This window comes from Barbus barbus (assembly GCF_936440315.1).
Source record: "Barbus barbus genome assembly, chromosome: 29".
NCBI classification, from domain to species: Eukaryota; Metazoa; Chordata; class Actinopteri; order Cypriniformes; family Cyprinidae; genus Barbus; species Barbus barbus.
Genome location: NC_136757.1, coordinates 27,501,663 through 27,513,790, shown reverse-complemented (window position 1 = coordinate 27,513,790; position 12,128 = coordinate 27,501,663). Strand labels below are relative to the sequence as shown.

Sequence of the window (12,128 nt, the reverse complement as noted above, 5' to 3'; positions counted from 1 at the left end):
AACCTACCAAACTGTCCTGAAATCAAAGGGAATGGTACTTATTGCTTTACTTTAGAAAAAAATAATTCATTATGCATAGTTGGCATGCTGCTAGACTAAAGGTATTCACACAAGAATCACAATTGCACACAATTGAACTCCAACACTTTTTTTTTTTTTACAAAACTGTTTTAATATATATATATATTTTGAAATTGTCATGCAGTCAGAAAAAAACATAAGATGCATCATTTGTCATGACAGTCACAAAAGATGGTAACACCTAAGGTAACACAAATTCTAGCAAATACGTATGAATTATTTTTTCAGTATTCATTGAAGGGTTCTCTTGATTTCTTATGCTTCCAGCTTCCATCTTTATCAGTGTTGTGGATTGTTATTTATTATTTCATTTTTTATATTGTACGTGTTGCATTTTGCCTGTTTATCCACTAATATGTCTATTGTATGCAACGACTTACACGCTCCAGGACTTTTTGCAGCAGAAGAATCACAATTGCGGGAAACATTGTATCATGTATTCAAACATTCAATTTTTTTTGAAAGTGACAAACTTTCTTTGGAAATCTCATGCAGCCAGTAGAAAACAAGATGCACTGTTTGTCATGGCAACGGCAACACCTGCTGCTCTGTAGTAATACAGGTTCCATCATTTTCTAAAAAAATAGTTTAGTGTAATAATATATATATTAATCATTTTCAGATGCAATGCATTGGGATTCTCTTTTCGGTGAACAAAATATGCATTGTTTTAATAGAGTATGTCTAAAATTAGTATGTCCAACAGTCTTCATGTCAAGAGCGCACCTGTGATGTCTAGATAGACAGCTCACTTGTTTTTGGAACAGAGCTTTAGTGATGGAGTGGGTGGACAGCTATCAGCATCTGTGTGGCTCAGGTACACAACCGCTGCTTCTCTCGACAGCGATGAGACATTTCAGAATGTCTGCCTGGTCACGCATAGAGTGATTCTTATATCTGGTGTTTACTAAGGAAAGCATCACTGACTATTGATACATTGCTACAGTGTACTTACAGGCATTAAAAAGGCACAAAAATCCCATAGACCAGGGTTGACTAAGCTGAAAACCACATATATATAAATAAATAAATAACCACATATAAACTTTTTAATTATTTTCTATATTATTTTTAAGTATTTTATTTCAACTAGTTCAACATTTCTCATCTTCATTTAATAATTTAATAATTTTTCAGTATTCAATGAAGGGTTCTCTTGATTTCTTATGCTTCCAGCTTCCATTTTAATCAGTGTTATGGATTGTTAAACTTTTTTTTTTTACATAAAAGTGTTGCGAGTGTGCATTTAGCCGGTTTATCAGCTTATATATCATTGCATGGAAACGAAAACAGTTTTTATGCAATGACTTACAAGCTCCTGGACTTTTTGCAGCAGAAATGTTTTTACACAAGAATCACAATTGTGGGCAACTTTGAATCATGTATTCAAATATTCAAATTTTTCCAACATTTCTCATTTTCATTAGGTTTAAGAATTAAAATAAATAAAAGTAAATAAACTAAAACTAATACATAAACAATAATTCATATTATATAGACCTATTTTAAAAATCTAATGTGGAAATTACAAAAACACAACAAAATTACTAAAACTGTAACTAAAATTAAAGTGAAAACATAAAATATATAAATATCCCACCATAACCGCAAGCTTTGTACCAGGAGTAAAAACGTTTACTTAGATGACATTAGATGACAAAATTATTTAACAGACATAAATTTGTAGACATCAGTTATTTATGATTTTAGAATGCATTCCTTGAAATATTGATCCCAAAAGTGACGTTCAAATTCAATAAAACTTTGTGAGCAGATTCAGAAACGTTAAATACAATGTGACACCTCACAGCTACTTGTACACATCAGAAGATCGATATTTAACTGTAAAATGTTTGTTTCTGTGTTTGTTTGAATTTAACTATGCCAGTCACGCAGGCACTTTGTGCTGGTTTCTTTCTAATCTTCTGCATTTTTTAAACATTTGCACATAAAAACCTTTGGTTTTCTCGCTGGGCTTTTGTAAGGCACTAGCCTTTGTCAAGCTGATGTGGAGCGATTTGTGCTATGAAAAGCTCAATATAACTGTAAATTGAATACTCTCACAGGTGAGTTTTGTTGGACGTTTGTACATTTCTTGTACCCTAATTAGTCATTTAATTGCATTTCACAATTGCATTACCTACAAAACAGATTAAGATATATAATTCTTATAGCAAGCATCAGACTCTTAATAATATACTGAACTGAACAAAATGAATGAATGATGCATTTATATAGCGCTTTATTGTGTATTGCTGTACACCCAAAGCGCTTTACAATCATGTGTGTGTGTGGGGGGGGGTCTCTCCTCAACCACCACCAGTGTGCAGCATCCACTTTGATGATGTGACGGCAGCCACAGCACAACGGCACTAGAGCGCTCACCACACACCAGCTACAGGTGGAGAGGAGAGAGAGTCATAGAGCCAATCAAGTGGATGGGGATTATTAGGAGGCCATGATAGACAAGGGCCAGTAGAGGGAATTTTGCCAGGACACCAGGGTTACACCCCTACTCTTTAAAGTAAAGTAAAGTAAAGTAAAGTCGTGACGTATTGTCAAGTATGGTGACCCATACTCGAAATTGGTGCTCTGCGTTTAACCCATCCAAGTGCACACACACAGCAGTGAGTAGTGAACAAATGCACACACACACACACACACACACCGTGAACACACACCCGGAGCAGAGAAGTGCCATGGGATTTTTAATGACCACAGAGAGTCAGGACCTCGGTTTAACGTCTCATCCGAAAGACGGTGCTTTTTGACAGTATAGTGTCCCCGTCATTACACTGGGGCGTTAGGACCCACACAGACCACAGGGTGAGCACCCCCTGCTGGCCTCACTAACACCTCTTCCAGCAGCAACCTAGTTTTCACCGGAGGTCTCCCATCCAGGTACTGACCAGCTCAGCCCTGCTTAGCTTCAGTGGGCTGCAGGATATGGCTGTGGGGCCTATAAATGAAAATATTTTGTCATTTCATATTATACTGAAAATGTAACACTTGTTATTGCTTTTGTTTCACAAAATCAAAACAATCAACTATTATATTTTATGCTTCAGTGGGCAACCGGTCTTGGGCTGCAGGGTGATATGATTGTGTAACAATGCTACTTGTATGTTTTTTTTCCCTGGTTTTATTATTTGTTATGTTTTCTTGATAGCTGTATTGTCTTTTGTTTAAAATCAGTTCCTGTATAACCTGACGTTAAGGTGCAACGACAGCTTTGAAGGTATGTTTTCACCTCACATTCTCATACTGTATATATATATATATATATATATATATATGCTGATGAGCACGATGTCAAACATGTCTCAAATGTATCATGATGTCCAACACATTTGCATGTTTTGAACAGGTGCAAATCAGATTTGAGTTTGAGTTACTGCAGAGGGAAATCTGTTTTTCAGTCATAGACCAGTTTTGAAATTTGTAGGGCATTTTTTTGAGTTTGGCAGCATGAGTCAGTATCTGTTTTATGGACAGGAGCAGGACAGTCTACAAAATGTGTCCTTTTATGCTCCACAGAAGAAACAAAGTCATACGGTTGGGGTGAATAAATGAATCAATCTTACAAAAAGTGTCTGGATTATAATTCACTCTATATTTTGCATATAGTATAGAGAAAATGGTTTTAAGGACCATTTAAAGAAATAGTTCACCCAAAAATGAAAATCCATGATCCATAATATTGCTTTCTCCAATGAAAATGTCATCTCGTCTGAATCGGGAGAGAAATATGCACAGATCAAGCACCATTTACAAGACAAAACAGTCCAAAATGGTTCCAGGGTGGATTTTGATGGGAGAGACAACAACAGATGGAGTTTTTCACTGGAGGACGCATTATTAGACTCATAGCTGGAAGCAATGGTTTGAAGTTTAAAATGTCTAAATGATGGATTTGTTTCTTAAAAACACTCAGCTTTTTGAATCACAAGACGTTAATTGATGGACTGCAGTGGTGTGGGTTACTTGTGGATTATTGTGATGTTTTTATCAGCTGTTTGGACTCTCATTCTGACGGCACCCATTCACTGCAGAGGATCCACTGGTGAGGAAGTGATGCCTACAGTAATGCTACAGTTCTCCAAATCTGTTCCGACGAAGAAACAAACTCATCTACATCTTGCATGGCCTGAGGATTCCATGCAAGATGTTGATGAGTTTGTTTTCATTTTTATGTGAACTAAGCACATCTCCAAATCATGTCTTCATTAACTGTGATGAAGTATAATTTCTTTTTGATTTTGGGGTTAAATATGACTCTGTGCATTAGCAAGTTTCTCGCTTGGGATAACAGTCCAGTTCACCTCGCGGAGTTTGGGCAACCACCCTTTTTTCACCAGTCGTAAAAGGCTATTTTAACCAGAAATCGCCTCAGCAGCTGACTCACTCTTCTTTGAGATGATGTACCATCGCTGGCCAATGGCCACGTCCACATCTGCGAGCCCAGAGCGCAGCGGCACCAAAGTTTGTGCGTAAAGGAGGCGGCGCGGGGCGCCATGACTCACTCACTGTCACCTCCTCTGAGAAATACTGATGTCCCGAGGACCCTTCCGCTCAAATGTGCGTGTGGAAACACAGAACTGCACTTGACTCGCTGAACTTGAGCTCTGCCGTTTCCACAGCGATGACAGGAGAGACTGAAGCGATGAACCGGAGACGCGCCGCGCGTCCATCTACCCAAACACCTCCGGTTCGAGTTCTCGCGTTCACTGACACGCCGCTGAGGTGAGTGTTCAGTCAGTCGCACAACCGCTAGACTATATTGAGCATGCAATCATTACGCATAACACATTTTAAATATTATTTTTCTGTTTGCAAACCTCGTGTGATGTGCGCTGGAATGAGTCTACAGGTTGCTTCTGAAAACTTCACAAACGTGCTGTTGCGTTCAGTTTACGGTCTTTAAAATGAGGGATTGAGTGTGTTCGCGTGTTTAGTGCTTGTGTTGGTGCATACTGATGTAATGCATTGATCAGTTGTGTGTTCCAGAGATTTGTTCCATTCTCTCCCAGCTGTCACAATGATTTATGCATGATGGGCAACATGAAAAGGTTACTCTTGTCGTCTTGTATTGACTAGGACAAAAATAGTTTGATTATAATGGAGAATTTTTTATTCGATTCTATCTACTCAAAAACAAACTGTTGAATCAGAAAATGGGAACTATGGTGGTGTGTATATTTTGAAAAGAAGGACACATATACATATAGCATATACAGTATATGTAATATAACATATAACATATTTGCATAAGAATAATGCTGTGGATTTTCATTTATGATAGTAAGCTGTTCAGAATCTTATATTTAATAATGGGGGAAATGGTTAGGCAAATTATAATTATATTTTGTTCTAATGGGTTTTTGATTTTAGTATAGCAAACAAATCTTGTTTTATTATGGGATCTACTGTGCTTTTTGTAGCAGAATGAAGATTTTAGATTAAGATTTACATGAATGTTAAAGATTATATTTAAGGTGCTGCTCATATATTGCTGCTTTTATATATATATATCTATATAATGATTGTTTTGAATATATATACACAAACACACCCAATCTGAATGAGTGAGTGAAGCAGAAATAGTGTTTAAATTGGTGAAAAACTATATATATAATAATTCTATAACTTTACTGTTGAAATTAGATCTAATTCTTACATGTACATTTTTAATGGTTTCAGATATAGTAGCCAAATTTCCATAGACTACGACCACCTTCAAATTCAATTACTCCACTTTCTTTCGCTCATGACAGAGAAGAAGGAATAATGTGAGTCTCTCAGCATGTCTCTTCTGTTGTTCCTGAAGAGGAATGTTCTAGAAAGCCGTGGACCTGAGCCTTCAGTCAGGAGAGATACGGCACTGTCCACGTGCCCCTTCATCCTCTGCTGGGGTCTCACGCTTTGATGCTATAAACACTGAGTCACAACACGGAACTCATTTCTGTCTTTTTGAAGCCTGTACATTAGGAAGCTTCGACTTGAATTACCTTTCAGCGGTGAAGCCTAAATATTTACCTCTCTTTATGTAAAAGCAGGCAACCGTATCCATTAATTTCAGCGGAGGCTCTGGCGATTACAGAGAGAGCGCTGCAGCTCTGGTTATTGCGTGGCCCTGCAGGGCTGTGATAAGTACTAGGCAAAGAAGACCAATGATTGTGATTTAATCTCAGTCAGAGTGAGTGTGGCCCACAGGTTGTGGAGGGACCACCGAGCTGAAACCCAGCGGATCAACTGTTTCTGTGATGAGCGAGGCTGTCTGACCGCCCACAGGCCGCCCTGATTTCTTCACAATCTGTTAATGAATAATAGAGACTCTGAAGTCCTTAACGAATTGATCAGTCTAAAAGAAATATTGACTAATCCTCATGTATAAAACCATATGCTGTTTTTAATTATTATAAAAGTAACCAATCTATAGCAAAAGTACTCTGTGCTATATTTAATGTCTTTTGAATAAGTCATATAACTGCTTTATGTGAGGAATAGCCTAAAATGTATGTCTTTTTGTCATGTGACTGGGCAAGAACCAATGAGGTTTGAGGTTTGCATTGTGATATGTGACCCTGGACCACAAAACCAGTCATAAGTGTCAATTTTTCAAAATTGAGATTTCTACATCATTTGAAAGCTGAATAAATAAGCATTGATGTATGGTTTGTTAGGATAGGGCAATATTTGGTCGAGATACAACTATTTGAAAATCTGGAATCTGAGGGTGAAAAAAAATCTAAATACTGAGAAAATCTCCTTTAAAGTTGTTCAAATTAAGTTCTTAGCAATGCATATTACTGATAAAAAATTAAGTTTTTATATATTTACGGTAGGAAATTCACTAAATATATTCATGGAACATGATTTTTTACTTAATATCCTAATGATTTTTATCATAAAAGAAAAATGGATAATTTTGACCCATACAATGTATTTTTGGCTATTGCTACAAATATACCCCAGCGACTTAAGACTGCTTTTGTGCTCCAGGCCAGGGTCACATATTTGATGTACAGTACACACATACAAAAAAAAAAACTGATGTAAGATTTACTTTGAAACAGTTTTCACTCAGAAATTGTTAGTATTTTCTTGTAAAACATACTACTCCCTATACTAGGCTCCATTGTATGGACAAAAACTGGTAAAACTTTCAAAATATAATAAAATAATAATAAAATGATAAAATAATGGATAAAATATTTTTAAAATTAAATAAAAATGTTTTGTAGATAAAAAAAGCACCAGTTATTTTTTTAAAAATGAATGAATGAATCAAACTAAATTCATTAATTTATATATAAAAAATATATATATATATATATATATTATGGATTGAATCAGGTAAAAATAGTTGCAGGTAACCACTTTTTACTGTATATAGTTTTAAATTACAGTATTAAATTATAGTAGTAAATTACAGAGTTTTCATTTTTGGGTGAACTTTTGCAATGAGAGTATTAAATATCTCCTGCCAGGCTGTTATTGAAAATAAGAACTTGTTCTTAATTAACTTGCCTGGTTAAATAAAGGTTAAATAAATAAATAAATTATATATGGTAAATAATAATAATGCATTTTATTTGTAATGCTCTTTTCTTAAACCCAAAGCATTACAATAAAACATAAACACAAAAAAGAACAAAACAAATTACAAATATTAATTAAAAACAACTTAATTGCATCTTATTTAGCTTTTTAAAGTGATCCAGGCTTGGTGCATTTCTGATGTTAAAAGGAAGTGCATTCCATAATTTGGGGGCTTTGAATCAAAAAGGTCTTTCCCCCTTGATTAAATATAAATATTTGATATTAAATATATGATATCTCTCTCACAAGACTAGATGCTTGCTTCTGTTCGCTGAGGTGATGAGCTGTTTTGGTGAATCGTTTCATGTGCACGGCCATATGGGTGCCAGTCTGGCAAAGCTCAAGGTCTCTTACTGATGTTAGTGAAACTCATCTGGCTGTCAGTTTAATTTACTGTTTGCTCGAGGACTAAAACAACAAATGCTTCAGTTGTGCCCCTCACCATAGGCGAGCGTTGTCAATCTGATTGAGCACTGCTCCTTAAAGGAATAGTTCACCCCAAAATAAAAATGTCCTGAAATTTTACTCACCCTCAGGCCATCTGAGATGTAGATGAGTTTGTTTCTTCATCAGAACTGGGGCCAGTTGGAGAAATTAGCATTACATCACTTGCAGTGAATGGGTGCCGTCAGAAGGAGAGCCCAAACAGCTGATCACAATAATCCACATGTAATACACACCACTCCAGTCCATCAATTACCATCTTGTGAAACAAAAAAACGTCATGTTTGTAAGAAACAAATCCGACATTAAGGTGTTTTAATTTAAACTGTTGCTTTTGGCGAAAATCTATAATCCATAAAACGCTTCCTCCTGTTGTCTCTCACATCAAAACCCACCCACATACTTCTTTAGAGCTCTTTTGGATTGGTTTCACATGTAAACGGTGCTTGATCTGTGCAGATTCTTTTTTTTCACTGGGGAAAACACAATATTATGATCCATATTTTAGCCAGAAGCAGCGGTTTGAAGTTAAAAACATGTTTGATTATTACATGATATAATTATTACAAACACGCATCTTATTGCTTCACCAGACGTTAATTGCTGAACTGGAGAGGTGTGGATTACTTGTGGATTATTACTATGTTTTTATCAGCTCTCATTCTGACGGCACCCATTCACTGCAGAGGATCCACTGGTGAGCAAGTGATGTAATGCTGCATTTCTCCAAATCTGTTCTGATGAAGAAACAAATTCATCTACATCTTGAAAGGTCTGAGGGTGAGTGCAATTTCAGCGAATTTTCATTTTTGGGTGAACTAGTCCTATGATAACTAAACTGAAGATGATGAGCGTTGATAGCAGCGGACGGTGTAGTGCAGGCAGGAGGGCTGGTGTGCAATGCAGCATGGCAGCTCAAAACGAGCCAGCTGAGGCTCTGTACAGCTGGCGTATCAGCATGGAGTTTCACTCGTCGCACCGGTGAGGCCCAAAGGTCAGACGCCGGTTGATGTCGTGATGGGGAGATCAGAGACAGAGAGACCGCTGAATGCACACTGAACTCCACTATCTCGGTCCTAGCACTAGTATTATCACGCTGAGCATCAAGAACCCTGGACGGGATTCAGTTTCTCTCGCCTGTGTGTATAAATACAATGGCAGTTGTGTGTAGACAGGAGACCAAAGGAAATGAATGCTGACACTCACAAAACAGCGGAAGGGAGATAATGCGACAGGGGATTGTGATAAAAAACTAATTTTTAAAGGCTACGTGAAATCAAAATTGACCAAAATTGAACATCCATGGTCATATTATGCATGACTCATCAGTGCATGTTTGTTTATATAGTCTTTCATCATGCGATAGCTTTCTCCGACTGTGAAAAGACACTTGTTTCTCCAGGTGTGTGGGGAAAATAATATTAATCATTCAATTTTGAGCTTAACATCCACAGACAAGTGAAATCCTGATCTTAATGCATAGCATATGACTTTCTGAATATATAGATGTGCCAAAATGTGCAGTATACGAATAGACCAGAAGTAATATTAAACATGAATTTCAAATATCGCTTTCTTGACTGATGACATTTTATACACTACCATTCAAATGTCTCTTATGTTCACCAAGGCTGCATTCATTTGATTGAAAATATTACAATTTCAAATAACTGTTTTGTATTTGAATATATTGTAAAATGTAATTTATTGCTGTGGTCAAAGCTGAATTTTCATTACTCTGGGCTTCAGTGTCTCATGATCCTACAGAAAACATTCTAATATGCTCATTTTCTTCTCAAGAAACATTTAGTCACGGTTTGGTTCCTGTTTGCCCATATTTGGTTTTGTTCCGGTTCTTCTCATTAGTTCATTATTAGTCTATCATTGTTAAGTATTCTCACCCGTGTTCATCTCGTTTGCTCATTAGTCTCTGTCTTTATGAGCCTTTAGTTTCTTGAGTTCATCGTCCAGTCTTAAAGTATTGCAAGATCATTGGTAACCTTTGTTGGAAACGTTTGCCTCTGCGCTACATCATTAAAGTTTTAATTCGAGTCCTGTGTTCCCTCAGAGTGACGTTTCGTTACATATTTCTGATTATTATCAAAGTTAAAAACAGTTAAGCTGCTTCGTATTTTTGTGGAAACGGTGATACATTTTTGTCAGGACTCTCCTATATAAGGTTGAATATAAGGTTCAAAAGAACAGCATTTATTTAAAATAGAATTCTCTTGTAACATAAATTGTCTCTTTTGATCAAGGTATTGCATCCTTGTTGAATACAAGTATAAATTATTATTTTTTTTTTTTTAATTCGCACTGACCCCAAACTTTTGAACAGTAGAGTAAATAAACAGTTTTTTTGTTGGCTTTAATGCTGGCTGTTTTCTAATTGATAAGTAAATGTCCAATCAAGGGAATAAATTAGTTCACCAAACATTGCCTTTGTTGTGAAATTCCTAATCATGTTTTAAAGAAGAAAGATAATGTTTAATAGGTTTGTTTTAAAATGCAATACTTTACAATACAATTTCTAGAATACAAATACTTTGTGTTAATAAAATCCAGTGTTGCACAAACCAAACCCTGTCTTTCTTAATACAAAAATAACAGTTTTTGGTATTAATGAAGAACATTTCATTACACAAAAGGTTCCTTTTAGAATTGATAACTGAAAGGTTCTTTAAGGAACCCAAAATGTTTTTTCTATATGGTTGGAAACCTTTATTTTTGAGAGTGTGTGTCAGCACCAGCCTAACCGCTCGTGTTTTCTAAAGCACAGATGCTGGTTGAATGAAGCTGGAGTAATTTTGTGTCCCAACACCTCCGTAGTGTCCAGCCAGCAGCGAGAGTCACCGCTGTGCCTCATTAAGCTGGAAATATGGAGATCAATATTCCTACTAATGTCGGAAACGTGAGAGCGCCTGAGTAGTGTTAAGCTTGCGTGCAAGTTAATTGATAGAGTCACAAACGGATGTTAGGCGATCTCAGAAGTAATTAGTGTCAATCTAGAAAAATAGAGTAATAGAGTAAAGTCATTGTTTTTTCAGTTGAAAATGATGCATGTGTATGATGCACGGTTTCCTGTATGTGTGCAGACTCACTGTCACAGCCATGCACAGTTGAATTTATTCTGACATCATTATAAATAGAGAAGCAACAGACGGCAAAATAGATCAATTTTCCTGTCTGTCTGATTCTGCTGATGCAGTTTGGCAGAACACTGGTTAAGGTAGAAAAATGACAGAACAAAACAGAAGATTTTAATTTCTAAAGGTCAGGAAACCAGAAATCTCACACAAGAAACAAGCCAATACGTCTTTGTCGACAGGCACCGAAAAAAGGGGGATTTTGTTGTGCAGCTGAGGGATTTGCCTAAAATCATGCGATATTTGAATGGTTTTAAATATGTTTTCTTAACTTACTAAGTTTTTTTCTGTGTCTTATGGCAAGCAGCAAGAATTGGCTTGATTAAAGTAGGAATTAGAGAGCATGAAAATGCCAAAAATAAAAACATTTTTTTTTTTTGAGGCAGCCTTGTGTTTTTGCCCAGTGAGTGCGTTTTTCACATCTGTGAGGTACGAAAAAAAAAAAATCTGTTGCTGTTTCTCTGCGTTCAGAACCGGCCAGAGTCTCACAGGACAAGATCTCGTTAAAACCCCTGTGAAAGGTCGTTTTCTGCATCTGTGGTTTCTGAAACTCGGATTTTACATGTTCTGAAGAAAATAAGAGTGCTTGACAGAGCGTTACTTGGCTGGATGCTGATTTGCTGTTGCTAAGGTGCTTCTGTGTGGTTACTAGGGTATTTCAAATGGTTGCTAAGGTATTTTGGGTTGTTTTACTCTCTTTTTACTCTCTCTGCTTTTTTTATATCAGCAAATGAAAATAATGTGCACAAACCCTTTCAAACGTATGTGCAATAATATTTATATTATAGTTCATATAGTAGCATAAATATTGTACCTGTTTGCATTTTATTTTCTATTTATGCATCAGTTTGTCAC

At 36.3% G+C, this 12,128-nt stretch overlaps 1 protein-coding gene across 6 annotated transcripts in view; it reads left to right on the top strand.

Annotated features, from left to right (window-relative positions):
• Positions 1-12,128, top strand: part of LOC306849426 (alpha-1A adrenergic receptor-like) — a 32,220-nt gene that overhangs the window by 5,020 nt on the left and 15,072 nt on the right. For 2 of the 6 annotated variants that reach the window (XM_079384432.1, XM_079384434.1), the window contains exon 4: positions 3,277-4,824. The exons of 1 other annotated variant lie outside the window; for it this stretch is intronic. The gene's annotated coding sequence lies outside the window, so the exon portion shown is untranslated. Of the gene's footprint in view, positions 1-3,276; positions 4,825-8,811; positions 8,908-12,128 lie in introns of those variants that run through there. 3 more of the 6 variants (XM_079384433.1, XM_079384435.1, XM_079384437.1) reach the window with 3 other exon arrangements.